A 15,061-nucleotide genomic window follows, 5' to 3' on the forward strand; every position below is an offset into this window, starting at 1 on the left:
GCTCCCTGATAGGGACCAGGAGCAATAAGCTCTGAAGGCTGTGTATACTGAAGCAGTTTTGTATTGAAATCAAATAAAACTGATGGCAAAGTCAATCTGACACATCTTTAATGATAAACATAATGATTATTGTGCTGTACTGTAATTAGGCATAATGGTAAGCAGCTCTCAGGAATGACTGCAATTACGATTACTTTTACACGGCTGAACCAAATATTTCTGAGGTCTGCCAGGATGGGGGTGGGGACTGGGGGCTCTGGATAGGAGGCAGAGCAGAAATCTAGTTGCAAGGCATTTCTCTGGTTCTCCCCTTCCCATCCCACCCTGAGGCAACAATCCCTCCATCCCTTATTGGGAAACAGAAAAAAGATCTGATGAGAGGTTTGGATGGCTAGCTCCTTTCTCCAGCCAGGGAGAGGCCACACTGAAGTTCCTAGGGTTAGAGAATCTGGAATGTTCAGAGGTGCTTTGAGGTGATTTCCCATGAGGTCTGAAATTCTACCAAGTGGCCTTAAGCCTAAATAGTATATGCCTAATGTGTAAACCATGTTTGGATCCTGGTTTGAACAAGTACATGCAGAAAGGTATTTTTGAGACAACTGAGTAAAACTTAACAGTGACTGGTATTAGATGGTATTAAGGAATTATTAATTTGTCAGCTTTGATCATGGTATTGTGGTTATTTAAGAAAAGGTCCTTATCTGTTGGAGAAACTTACTGAAATATTTATAGTCCAGCAACTGTGGAATGGTATGTCCCTGGGATTTTCTTTCAAATACTTCAAGAAAAAATGAGGAATAGAAGAAATAAGAAGGGTAGAACGTTGATAATTGTTGAAGCTGGGTGATGGGTACATGCGGGTTCATCATACTCTTGTCTCTGCTGTGTATATATTTGAAAGCTTCCATAACAAAAAGTTAAAAAAGTCATATACCCTAGACTGCTCTGACAGTGATTCATACATTAGTGAAAATTAGTTTGATCTTGCTAACAACACCTAGTAGATGCAGACAGATCTCAGGACTGGGATTTGGGATGGGCAGAGCCAGGAGGGTGGGTAGTTTGGAGCATGGGCCACCGTCAGGGAGTGCAAAGTCCTGGCTGGGTTGGAGAAATGTGTGTGAGGGAAGAGGAAATTTGAATGGTCAGGGGACAGTCTGAAAGTTCTGGGAGAGAAGGCAGGAAGTGTAGGAAGAGAGGAGACAGAGTGTAATAGGGGCTCATGTCCACCACCTGTTAGGTCCCCTCTAGTCTGTAAGCTCCTAGATGTTGAGTCTGTATCGTAATGCTCTCTGTCTTACCTAGAGCCCCCAGGACATGAGTTTCTTCATTTTATTTCACTCATTCCCTTGAGAATATTTATTGCGTGCCTACAATAGCCAGGCAATACAAACATGTGCCTGTGGTAGGCAAAGGAGATGGAGCAGAGAACAAACGTGAACAAAACCAAGTCCCAGTCCTCAGGGAGCTCACATCCCAGTGGGAAGAGGCACAGTAAATAAACAGCAAGGATGTATGTCAGATGGTGATACGTGTGGCAAAGAAAATAATGTCGGGTAAGGTGGAGAGGGAATGCTGAGTAGTTGCTCAAGGCCAAACTTGCATGGCGCTTAGGCCCTTATGAGCTTTTCCAGGTCCCCCCTGCAGCCTGGCTTTTGGTCATGTTGGACCCTGTGCCTGGGGGTTTTGCCAAGGGCTCCTGGGCCTCTCGGCCTGTGTATACACTTTAACCTCATTCTTGACTTAATTGTCCCCTCCTACTCCTGATTACCCCACATTCCTCTCTAGGTAGCACTTCCTCCAGGAAGCTCTCACAGGTCCTTCCTTCCTCCGACCTCCACACTCTTCCCTTGGTCTTCTCCACTTCCACAGCATCCTTTAATGAATCTCTGCTACAGCCCTTACTATCTGGATTATGATTCTCTTCCCGACTAGACTTTGTGCTCCTTGAGGACAGAGAATCCGTCTTTTTTTTTTTTTTTAACATCTTCATTGGAGTATAATTGCTTTACAGTGGTGTGTTAGTTTCTGCTTTATAACAAAGTGAATCAGTTATACATATACATATGTTCCCATATCTCTTCCCTCTTGCGTCTCCCTCCCTCCCACCCTCCCTATCCCACCCCTCTAGGTGGTCACAAAGCACCGAGCTGATCTCCCTGTGCTATGTGGCTGCTTCCCACTAGCTATCTATTTTACGTTTGATAGTGTATATATGTCCATGCCGTCTTTTTATATTTATATGGCACAGGGCCTAGAACACAGTAGGGATACTATGCATGCTTAATGAATACACGAATGAATGGACGGATGAAAGAATGAATATGCTCCCTAGCAGAACATCGGAGACTTGGGAAGCATCCTCACCCTAAATCAAATGCTAGGGAAGCAGAGGTGCTAATGTGTGCTCAGATACCAAAGGGAGAAATGGGATCAGTATACTTGGATATGTATTAAACTCAATGATGATTTTTTTATAACTATATATATGTATATTTTTTAATTAATTAATTAATTAATTTATGGTTGTGTTGGGTCTTCGTTTCTGTGCGAGGGCTTCCACTAGTTGCGGCAAGTGGGGGCCACTCTTCATCGCGGTGCGCGGGCCCTTCACTATCACGGCCTCTCTTGTTGCGGAGCACAGTCTCCAAACGCGCAGGCTCAGTAACTGTGGCTCACGGGCCTAGCCGCTCCGCGGCATGTGGGATCCTCCCAGACCAGGGCTCGAACCCGTGTCCCCTGCATTGGCAGGCAGACTCTCAACCACTGTGCCACCAGGGAAGCCCCTATACTTTTTAAAATTTATTTATTTTTATTTATTTATTTTATTTTTGGCTGCGTTGGGTCTTCGTTGCTGTGCACAGGCTTTCTCTAGTTGCAGCGAGCAGGGGCTACTCTTTGTTGCAGTGCGCGGGCTTCTCATTATGGTGGCTTCTCTTGTTGCGGAGCACCAGCTCTAGGCACATGCGGGCTTCAGTAGTTGTGGCTCGTGGGCTCAGTAGTTGTGGCTCGCAGGCTTAGTAGCTCCGTGGCATGTAGGATCCTCCCGACCAGGGCTCAAACCCATGTCCCCTGCATTTGCAGGTGGATTCCCAACCACTGCACCACCAGGGAAGCCCTCGATGATGATTATAATCATGTTCACACTCAACATTTATTGCATGGACTCTGGACCAGATCACCTGGGTTTTAACTTTGTCTCTATCACTTCCTAGCCGTGTGATTTGGGGCAGGTTATCTATACTATCTGTGCCTCAGAGTTACTGTACATATCACCATTATATAAAGATAAGTGAGGGTTAAAGCTGTTAAGTAACTTGTTCTAGGTCACAGAGCTCATAAGTTGAAAATTAGGATTCTATCTCTAGTCTGTGTGACTCTAAAAATCACTGCTCTAGACCAGGAATTGACAAACTATGGCCCATGGATCAAATTTGTCCCTCTGTCTATTTTTTTCCCTTGAGGATATAATTCACCCTTTTAGAGTACACAATTCAGATATTCACAAGTAGTACATTTACAAGGTTGTGCAACCATCACCACTGTCTATTCCAGAACATTTTCATCACTCCAGAGAAAACCCAATACCCATTAAGTATTAATTTCCCCACCCTTCAGCCCCCTAGCAACCACTAATTTCCTTTCCGTCTCTATGGATTTGCCTATTCTGGATAGTTAACATAAGTAGAATCATATACTATGTAGTCTTTAGTATCTGGCTTTTTTCACTTAGCATGTTTTCAAGGTTCATCCATGTTGTAGCAGGTATCAGTACTTTATTCCTTTTTATGGCTGAATAATATTCCCTTGTATATATATACCAGATTTTGTTTATCCAGTCATCAGCTGATGAACATTTGGGTTGTTTCTACTTTTTTGGCTATTATGAATAATGTTGTTATGAAATTATGTGTACAAGTATTCTTCTTCTAAGGGTATTATAGTTTTAGCCCTTACATTTAGGTCTTTGATCCATTTTGAGTTCATTTTTGTATATGGTGTGAGAAAAGGGCCCAACTTCATGATCTTTCACATGTGGATATCCAGTTGTCCTAGTAGCATTTGTTGAAAAGATCATTCTTTTCCCATTCAGTAGTATTGACATTCATGTCAAAAATCAATTGGCCACAGATATATAGGTGTATTTCTGGACTTTCATTTCTAGTCCATTGATCTATATAGGTCTCTGTATGCCAGTACTACTGTCTTGACTATTGTAGCTCTATAGTAAAATTTTAAATCAGGAAGTGTGAGTTCTCCAACTTGGTTCTTTTTCAAGATTGTTTTGGATATTCTGGGTCCCTTGCACTTCCATATGAATATTAGGATCAGTTTGTCAGTTTCTTTAAAAAAAAGAAAAACTAGCTGGGATTTTGATAGGAATTATGTTGAATTGGTAAATCAATGTTGGGAGCATTGCCATTTTAAGAATAGTAAATCTTCCAATCCATAAACACAAGATGTATTTCCATACATATAGGTCTTTACTTTCTCGCAACAATTTCCAGTAGTTTTCAGTGTACAACTCTTGCACTCCTTCTTTTAAATTTATTTATACGCATTTCACTCTTTTTGATGCTATTGTAATAGGATTTTTTTCTTAATTACATTTTTGGATTGCTCATTGCTAATGTATTAAAATACAGTTGATTGTTGTATATTGATCTTGTATCCAGCAAACTTGCTGAACTCATTTTTTGAAAAGACTTATTTTTTTAGAGCAGTTTTAGGCTCATGGCAAAATTGAGAAGATACAGAGATTTCCCATATATCCCCTGTTTTCACACATGCATAGCTTCCCTCATTAATGTCATTCCCCACTAGAGTGGTACATTTGTTACAATTGATGAACCTACACTGACACATTACTATCACCCAATGTCCATAGCTTACCCTATGGACATTCCATAGGTTTGGACAAATATATAATGACATATCATTATAGTATCACACAGAGTATTTTCAATGACCTAAATATCCTCTATGCTCTACCTATTCATCTCTCTATCCATCCTCGATCCCTGATCTTTTTATTGTCTTCATAGATTTTCCTTTTCCAGAATGTCATATAGTTAGAATCATATGGTATGTAGCCTTTTCAGACTCCTTCTTTCACTTAGTAATATGTGTTTAAGGTTCCTCCAAGTTTTTCATGGTTTGACAGCTCATTTTGTTTTAGTGCTGAATAATATTCCATTGTCTGGATGTACCACAGTTTGTTTATCTGTTCACCTACTTAAGGACATCTTGGTTGCTTCCAAGTTTTGGCAATAATGAGTAAAGCTACTCTCAACATCCGTGTGCAGGTTTTAATGTTGACGTAAGTTTTTGACTCCTTTGGGTAAATACCAAGGAGTGCAATTGCTGGATCCTGTGGTAAGAGTATGTTTAATTTTGTAAGAAACCACCAAACTGTCTTCCAAAGTGGCTGTACCATTTTGCATTCCCACCAGCAATGAATGAGAATTCCTGTTGCTCCATTCCTTGCCAGCATTTGATGTTGTCAGTGTTCTGGATTTTGACCATGTGAACTCATTTTTTAAGTCTAATAATATTTTTGTATGGATACCTTAGGAGTTCTATATACAAAATCATGTCATCTGAAAATAGTGGCAGCTTTACTTTTTTTTTTCTTATCTGCATGCCTTTTATTTCTTTTTCTCCAGTTGCCCTGGCTAGAGCTTCCAGCACAATGTTGGATAGAAGTGGCAAGAGTGGACATCCTTGTCTTGTTCCTGATCTTAGGAGAAAAGCTTTCAGTCTTTTACCATTAAGTATGATATTAGATGTAGTTTTCATAGACCCCCCCCCCTTTATCAAGTTGAAGTTCCCTTCTGTTCCTAATTTGTTGAGTGTTATTTACTATGAAAGGGTATAGAATTTTGTCAAATAATTTTTCTGTGTCTATTGAGATGATCATGTTTTTGTTTTTATTTTATTGATATGGTTTATTTCATTAATTGATTTTCAGATGTTACAACAACTTTGCATTCATGAGATAAATCCTATTTGGTCATGGTGTATGGTTCTTTTTATGTGTTGCTGGATTTGGTTTGCTAGTATTTTGTTGAGGACTTCTTGTGCCCATATTCATAAGAGATGCTGGTCTGTCGTTTTCTTTTCTTGTGATGTTTTGGCTAGTTTTGGTATCAGGGTAATATTGACTCATAGAATGCATTGGGAAGTGTTACCTCCTCTTCCATTTTTTAAAACGAAAGGATTAGTGTTAAGTCTTTAAATGTTTGGTAGAATTAACCAGTAAAACCCCATATGTGCCTGGGGTTTCCTTTGTGGGATTAAAAAAATTATTAATTAAATCTCTTTTACTTGTCATAGGTCTAGTCAGATTTTCTATTTTTTCTTGAGTTAGTTTTTGTAGTGTGTGTCTTTCTAGGAATATGTCCATTACATCTAGGTTATGCAATTTGTTGACATATAGTTGTTCATAGTACTCTCTTATGCTCCTTTTTATTTCTGTAAGGTTGGTAGAAATGTTCCCACTCTCATTTCTGCTTTTAGTAATTTGAATCTTTTCTCCTTTTTTTTTCCCGCTTGGTCAGTCTACCTAAACATTTGTCAATCTTGTCGATCTTTTCAAAGAATCAGCTTTTGGGGCTTTCCTGGTGGCACAGTGGTTAAGAATCCGCCTGCCAATCCAGGGGATACGGGTTCGATCCCTGGCCCGGGAAGATCCCACGTGCCATGGAGCAACTAAGCCCATGAGCCACAACTACTGAGCCCACGTGCCAAAGCTACTGAAGCCCACACGCCTAGAGTCCGTGCTCAGCAACACGAGAAGCCACCGCAATGAGAAGCCCGCGCACCGCAACGAAGACCCAAAGCAGCCAAAAATAAATAAATAAATACATTAAAAAAAAAAAAAGAAGTCTGAGGCCATTCTGATCCATGATCTTTCCTATCTATTAAAAAAAAAAAAAAGAAAAAAGAATCAGCTTTTGGTTTCATTGATTTTTCTCTATTGCTTTCCTATTCTCTTTTTCACTTATTTTCCTCTAATTTTTATTGTTTCTTTTCTTCTGATTGTTTTGGGCTTAGTTTGCTCTTCTTTTCTAGTTTCTTAAGGTGGAACATTAGGTTATTGATTTGTGATCTTTCTTCTTTTTAAATATAGGCATTTGCAAGCTACAAATTTCCCTCTAAGCACTGCTTTCACTACATGTAATAAGCTTTGGCATGTTTTGATTTGGCTTTCATCCATCTCAAAGTCTTTTCTAACATTCTTTGTGATATCTTCTTTAACCTTTTGGTCATTTAGGAGTGGGTTATTTAATTTCCACGTATTTGTGAACGTCCCAATTTTCCTTCTTTTATTGATTTCTAATTTCATTCCTTTCCATCTAATTTCATTCCAAAGTACTTGTATGATTTCAATCCTTTTAAATTTATTGAGACTTGTTTTATGGTATAACATATATTCTATTCTGGAAAATGTTCTATGTGCACTTAATGTGCATTCTACTGTTGTTGGGAGGCATGTTCTACAGATGTCTGTCAGGTCTAGCTGGTTTATAGTGTTGTTCAAGTCTTTGATTTCCTTGTTGATCTTCTGTCTAGTTGTTTCACCCATTATTGAAGTGGGCTATTGACGTCTCCAACTATTACTGTTGAATTGTTTATTTCTCCCTTCAATTCTGTAGTTTTTATTTCACGTACTTTGAGGCTCTGTTGCTAGGTGCATATATATTTATAATTGTTATATTTTCCTGATGCCTGACACTTTTATCATCATAAATGTCCTTCATTGTCTCTAGTAATAATTTTTGTTTTATAGTCTATTTTGTTTAATATTAGTATGGCCACCCAGCTCTCTTTTGGTTACTGTGTGCATGATATATCTTTTGCCATCTTTTTACTTTTCAACCTATGTGTGACTTTGAATTTAAAGTATTTCTCTTTATGGACAACATATAGTTGGAGTATGTTTTGTTAATTTATTTTGCAAATTTCTGACAATGGGAGTGTTTAATTGATTAACATTTAATGTAATTACTGATGAAGTATGGTTTACATATGCCACATTGCTATTTGCTTTCTACATCTTATACATTTTTGTTCTTCTATTTCTCCATTACCACCTTTTAAAAACTAAATAGATAACTTCTAGTGTACCATTTAAATTCCCTTGTTACTTTAAATATATTTAAATGTATTACATATAAATATATATGTGTGTATATATGCATGTATTTTTTTCCTTAGTGGTTGACCTGGAGATTACAATTAACATCTTAACTTTTAACAATCTAGTTTGGATTAATACCAACTTAACTTCAACATTATGCAAATACATTGCTATTATTGATATATAGCTCCATTCCTGCACCCCTCCTTTATGCTTTTATTGTCATACAAATTACATCTTTATATATAGCACACTTACCAACGAAGATTTATAATTATTACTTTATGCAGGTGTGTTTTAAATCATGTAGGAGAAAAAAAGTTACAAAGAAAAATACGCTTGTACTTTTATATGTACCTATGTAGTGACTCTTACTGGTGGTCTTTATTTCTTTTTATAGATTCAAATTATTGTCCAGTGTCCTTTCATTTCAGCCTTAAGCATTCCCTTTAGTATTTCTTTTTTTTTAATTAATTAATTAATTTATTTATGGCTGTGTTGGGTCTTCGTTTCCGTGAGAGGGCTTTCTCCAGCTGCGGCAAGCGGGGGCCACTCCTCATCGCGGTGCGTGGGCCTCTCACCATTGCGGCCTCTCTTGTTGCGGAGCACAAGCTCCAGATGCGCAGGCTCAGTAGTTGTGGCTCACGGGCCCAGTTGCTCCGCGGCATGTGGGATCTCCCCAGACCAGGGCTCAAACCCGTGTCCCCTGCACCGGCAGGCAGATTCTCAACCACTGCGCCACCAGGGAAGCCCCATCTTTAGTATTTCTTATAGCATTAAATTCTGTCAGTGTTTATCTGTGACTGTCTCAATTTCCCCTTCATTTTTTAAAAACCAATTTATTTATTTTATTTATTTATTTTTGGCTGCATTGTGTCTTCGCTGCTGCGCACAGGCTTTCTCTAGCTGCAGTGAGTGGGGGTTACTCTTTGTTGCAGTGTGTGTGCTTCTCACTGCGGTGGCTTCTCTTGTTGTGGAGCATGGGCTCTAGGCACGCAGGCTTCAGTAGTTGTGGCACGTGGGCTTGGTAGTTGTGGCTCGCGGGCTCTAGAGCGCAGGCTCAGTAGTTGTGGCACACAGGCTTAGTTGCTCCATGGTATGTGGGATCTTCCCAGACCAGGGATTGAACCTGTGTCCCCTGCATTGGCAGGCAGATTCTTAACCACTGCACCACCAGGGAAGTCCCTCCCCTTCATTTCTGATGAATTGTTTTGCCAGTTTTAGAATTCTTGGTTGACTTTGTTTTCTTTCAGCACTTTGAATATCTGGTTTCTGGTTTCTGATCAAAAGTCAGTTAATATTATTGAGGATTCCTTGTATGTGATGAGTTTTCTCTTGCTGCCTTCAAGTTCTCTCTTTGTCTTTGTCTTTTGGCAGTCTATGATGTGTCGCACTGTGGATCTTTTTGTTTTATCCTACTTTGAGTTTGTTGAGCTTCTTGGATGTGTAGATCAATGTCTTTCATCAAATTTGGTAAGTTTTGGGCCATTATTTCTTCAAATACTCTTTTTGTTCCTTTCTCTCTCTTCTCTCCTTCTGGGACTCCCATTATATGTATGTTGGTACACACAGGTGGTATACCTGTGTGATATTGTCACATAGGTCTCTGAAGTTCTGTTCATTTTTCTTCATTGTTTTTACTTTCTGCTCCTTAGACTGGATGATATCAATTGACCATTTTCAAATTTACTTCTTTTTTCTGCCTACTCAAATTTGCAGTTGAGCTCCTCTAGTGAATTTTTCATTTCAATTATTTTACTTTTAGACTCCAGAATTTGTGTTTGCTATTTTATTTTATTTTATAAATTTTGCCTCTTTATTGATATTCTTTATTTGGTGAGAAACTGTTCTCATAATTTTCTTTAATTCCTTGTGCATATTTAAAATAGCTGATTTTAAGTCCTTGTTGAGTAAGTCCAATGTCTAGATGTCCTCAGGGACAGTTTATATTGACTAATGTTTTCCAGTATATTGACCATACTTTCTCATTTCTTTACATGTCTTATAATTTTTGTTGAAAAGTGGACATTTAAAATTATATAATGATAGGAAAATAATTTGAAAAAGAATAGATACATGTATATGTATAACTGAATCACTTTGCTGTACATCTGAAACTAACACAACACTGCTAATCAACTCTACTCAATATAAAATAAAATTAAAAAAAAATATATAATGAGTTATCTCTGGAAATCAGATTCTCTCCCTCCCCAGGGTTTATTGTTAATGCTGGTAGTGTTTGTTTAGTGACTTTTCTGAAATAATTTTGTAAAGTCTGTATTCTTGTCGAGTGTGGCCACTGTAGTCTCTACTTGGTTAGCTTTTTTTTTTTTTTTTGCCACGCTGTGTGGCATGCAGGATCTTAGTTCCCTGACCAGGGATCCAACCTGTGCCCCTTCCAGTGGAAGTGCAGAGTCTTAACCACTGGACCGCCAGGGAATTCCCTCTACTTGGTTAGCTTAGTGATCAGCTAATGGTTGGACAGGGATGTCCTTAAATGCCTAGAACTAGTAAGCCTCCCAGTCTTTGCCAAGGGGTTCTGTGTGCATGGTGGGGGCACATCATTAACATTCAGCCAGGCAGTTGATAACTCTTTACATTTCACTTGTGCACAGCTTGAAGGTCAGCCAGAGGTGAGAGCTTAGGCCTTTCTCAGGTCTCTTCTGAGCATGCACATAGCTCTGGGCATGCACACAGCCCTGTGCATGCATGTGCCCCTCTAGATTCCCAGGAATATGTTGAAGCTTTTCAAAGACCCTATAGACATCTCATTCCCTAGCTTTTCCTTTTGAGTGTTTTGGTTAGCCTACTGTTTGCCCCACCTGTTATCCACTGCCTCAGGCAGCTGTGAAGTCAATCATTTGCCTCTAATTGTTTTTGACAAATGCCCCAGAGAAAAAGTTTTGCACACTGAATGAGCCCTTGAGTCGGGTCTAATAAACAGAGTCTTGCAAGTGGGGTCTTCCAGGGAACCACCAGACAGGTCAAATAATAATTCTCTGGGAATGAGGCTTTGAAGGAGCTCCAACACTTTTCAGCCCCCTCTGGTGGCTGCTAGGCTGATGGTTTTCACCATGATTGTGGGCAGTCAGTTTCCAAGGCTACTACCTCTACCTGTTTTAGTAAATAAAGTTTTATTGGAACTCAACCATGCTCATTCATTTATGTATTCTCTATGGCTGCTTTTGTGCTTACAACAGTAGAGTTGAATAGTGGGACAGAGAGAACATAGGGCTTAAAAGGCCTAAAATATTTACCATCTGGCCCTTTACTGAAAGTTTTCTGATCCCTGCTCTAGACTAGTGCTGGTTAGTAGAAATATAATGTGAGCCACATACATAATATATGTAATTTAAAAATTTTTGAGTAGCCACATTAAAAAAGTAAAAAGAAACAGGTGAAACTAATTTTAGGAACATATTTTATTTAACTCAATATATTCAAAATATTACTTCAATATATAGTCAATATAAAATTATTAGTGAGATATTTTACATTTTTTCTTACTAAGTCTTTGAAACCTGATGTGCATTTTACACTTACAGCACATCTCAATTTGTACTAGCCATGTTCCAGGTGCTAGTGGTTACCATATTGGACAACATAGCTCTAGATCCTTGCTACTCAAAGTGTGGCCCCTGGATAGGCAGCATTGTATCACCTGGGAGCTTGCAAGAAAGGCACAATCTCAGGCTCCACCCTGGACTTACTGAATCAGAATTTGCATTTAACAAGACCTAGGTAATTCACATGCATACTGAAGTTTGAGAAGTAAAGTTCTAATTCACTATACTACCTTTCTTTGGGATTAAAAACCCAGTGTACCCAAGGTATTATTCTAATAGAAAATGTAACTCTCTGGTTCATTTGTCATTCTATTCAATAGATCATGGTTGAATTGTCTGAAAATCAGTCACGTAAGGTGACTGTGTGTCAGACGCTATACTTGGCACTGTGGGATTTGCTGAGCTGAAGAGGATATGGTTCCTGCTTTCAGGGAACTTACAACTGCCAAAGGATGCCTGGAGAATAATACAAGAAATCCAGCCTTCCACACTAAATCCTCTAAATAACTTCTCCGTCTCAAATGTAAATGTGGCAACTAGGCACTGGATTGCTCAAGCAGGCATTCAACTCAAGAGGTTCATGGGACAGAAACAAAACAGTTTCACTCCATTTGAAATTGGCTCACGGCAACGGTCTGAAGCAAACACTCAGGCTTTAGGACATGAACTCAATGGGTTCTTCTGAAAGGGTAGCAACCCTGTGTTTGTACAACAGGAAAGTTATAACATTCATCATGCTCAGATTCAGGAACTGTGCACTCAACTCAAGAGAAACCTGACAGTCTGATTTCCAGGTTCCAGTGACTTAGAATAGGAATTCCCATTTAAAGCAAAGAAAATAAGAAAAGAGGAAGTGCCAGTCCTTGTTTCTCTGTGTAGGTGTTGACAAACTATTAAATCATTAGGCTGTCCCTTGCCAGAAGCAGCAGAATAAATCTTGGAAGTTGACAAATGGTCAGCAGCTCTGTGTGTGCCTGCACACTCAGAGGCACACACAAAGGGCACACTGTTTCCCTTGGTTTATCTCCTGGCTGTGTAAATATTTCATGTGACATTTGGATTGGATTCTGAGCTAGTTTCCCACCAAGCTGATGGTTTTTTAATCTGCTTTCATCAGCCTACAATAAACTGTCTAACCTGTCTGCACAGTGCAGTGTACTCTGCCCACTGGCAAACAGAACAAATGGAACCAGGAGATCCCCGACATACTTTTCTCAGATGTCTGAAGATGAGGAATTGCACCCAAGCTCTGCCCAAGCCAGGAACACAAGCTATGAGGCACTTGCCTCATCCCGTTATACCAGCACCCATGAGCCCTTCCCAGACTAGACCAGTGCCAACGGGAGGTCACAACACATAACTTTGGCCTGCCATCCTGTTAAGACAGATCTTTGGCTCAACATAATTGTGCCACTGCCAAAGATGAGGATGGCCGTAATCTCATTCATTCTGGCTTGTATTCATGCTGGCTTCTCTTCAGTTTCAGATGAATTCCTTTAGTTGTCCAAAATGTAGGAAATGCTGTGATAACCTAAACCACAAATTACTGGCTCAGAAAGCTCCTATATGGTAAAAAAAAAAAAAAAAAAAAAAAAAAAAAAAAAAAAAACAAGAAAGGAAGTACTGATACATGCTGCAATGTGATGACCCTTGAAAACTATGCTAAGTGAAAGAAGCCAGTGATAAAAGACCACATATTGTAGAATTCCATTCATATGAAATGTCCAGAATAGGCAAATCTATAGAGACAGAAAGTAGATTAATTGTTGCTAGGGTTGTGAGGAGAGCAATGCAGACTCACTGCTAGTGGGTATGGGATTTCTTTTAGGGGGGACAAAAATGTTCTGGAATTAGATAGTGGCAATGATTGCACAACTTTGTGAATATACTAAATACCACTGAGTTTCACACTTTAAATGGGTGAATTTTGTGGTATGAGAACTATACCTTGATAAAGCTGTTTTTTAACAAATTTAAGGCTCATTAAATGATTTCTTCCCTCTTCTGCCCCCCAAGCTCCTATAGACCAATCTTCTTAGCCTTGCTATTCTGTATTCTACTTATAGGAGAAATAAGCAAAAGCAAGACATGCAAGATGGCACTAGGAAAGCTATAGTATCAGAAGAGTCTATCTACTCTACTGCCACAGTTCTCTACCATTCATCCATCCAACCACCTGTCCATCCATTCATCCACTGAAAGTCTGCTATGTACTAGGCACTGAGGATAGATAGAGCATGAGTAAACCCTGCCCTTTCTATTAGGAGCTCATGATAATAATGTTATTTTTATTTATTTACTTTTTGGCCACGCCATGCGGCTTGTGGGATTTTAGTTCCCTGACCAGGGATCAAACCTGGGCCCTCGTCAGTGAGAGCTCGGAGTCCTAACTGCTGGACTGCCAGGGAATTCCCGATAATGATGTTCTTAACACTGACCGTGACACACCCTGGATTCATGAATTGCCTTTTGAATCATCAAAGATTAAAATATGTTAATTGCAATGTTAGTGTTATTCATATTCCAATTTTTTTGGAAATTGGGAATTCACAGATGATACCCTTCTTTAGAAGTTTCAATATCTGAAGTATAAATTATACTGGGCAATTTATACTAATAGTAAAGCAAAATATTTAAAGAACGAGGAAGGATGCAAACTTCCTGTTTCCCCAAGATGTTGTTAGCAAGAGTACTTAATGAAAATAGCCAAACCAGAAAGGTGACAGCATGTATTTCAAGGTTTCCTCCTTTAAAAGGAATTGCTTTTAAATTTCTGAATCTACAGAATTTCTTAAGAGGTGGCCTTTTCCTTGTTGTTTCAAGGTAAATGAAGACATATACCTGCTGGTAATACTTCTGGTGTTAGTGTGGGGAAAGCTGGTACAAAGGAACTCAATTGTTCATTTCTTCAGGCAGTGTGTCACATGGAGAAATAACAGTTGATCTTTGGAGCCAGGCAGGCCAGGGTTCAAATCCTAGCTCACACTTTTTTTTTTAACATCTTTATTGGAGTATAACTGCTTTACAATGGTGTGTTAGTTTCTGCTTTATAACAAAGTGAATCAGCTATACATACACATATATCCCCATATCTCCTCCCTCTTGCATCTCCCTCCCACCCTCCCTATCCCACCCCTCTAGGTGGTCACAAAGCACCGTTAGCTCACACTTTTAATTCAGGCCTTCATCATCTTTTAGCTTCTCAGCTGTTCTTCCTATCTCTCAAAGTCATCCTTTGTACAGCAGCCCATGTAAACTCTCAAAAATTGGATCTTGTTACTATTCCCTTACTGAAAACCCTTTAGTGACACCACATCTATGATAGGAGGGTCTAAGCTCCTTAGCATGA

At 39.2% G+C, this 15,061-nt stretch overlaps 1 protein-coding gene across 1 annotated transcript in view; it reads right to left on the bottom strand.

Moving 5' to 3' along the window:
• The window catches only part of HDAC8 (histone deacetylase 8), a 238,562-nt gene that overhangs the window by 40,893 nt on the left and 182,608 nt on the right, over positions 1 to 15,061 (bottom strand). The window lies entirely within an intron of this gene.

This window comes from Balaenoptera musculus, chromosome X (assembly GCF_009873245.2).
Source record: "Balaenoptera musculus isolate JJ_BM4_2016_0621 chromosome X, mBalMus1.pri.v3, whole genome shotgun sequence".
NCBI lineage: Eukaryota > Metazoa > Chordata > Mammalia > Artiodactyla > Balaenopteridae > Balaenoptera > Balaenoptera musculus.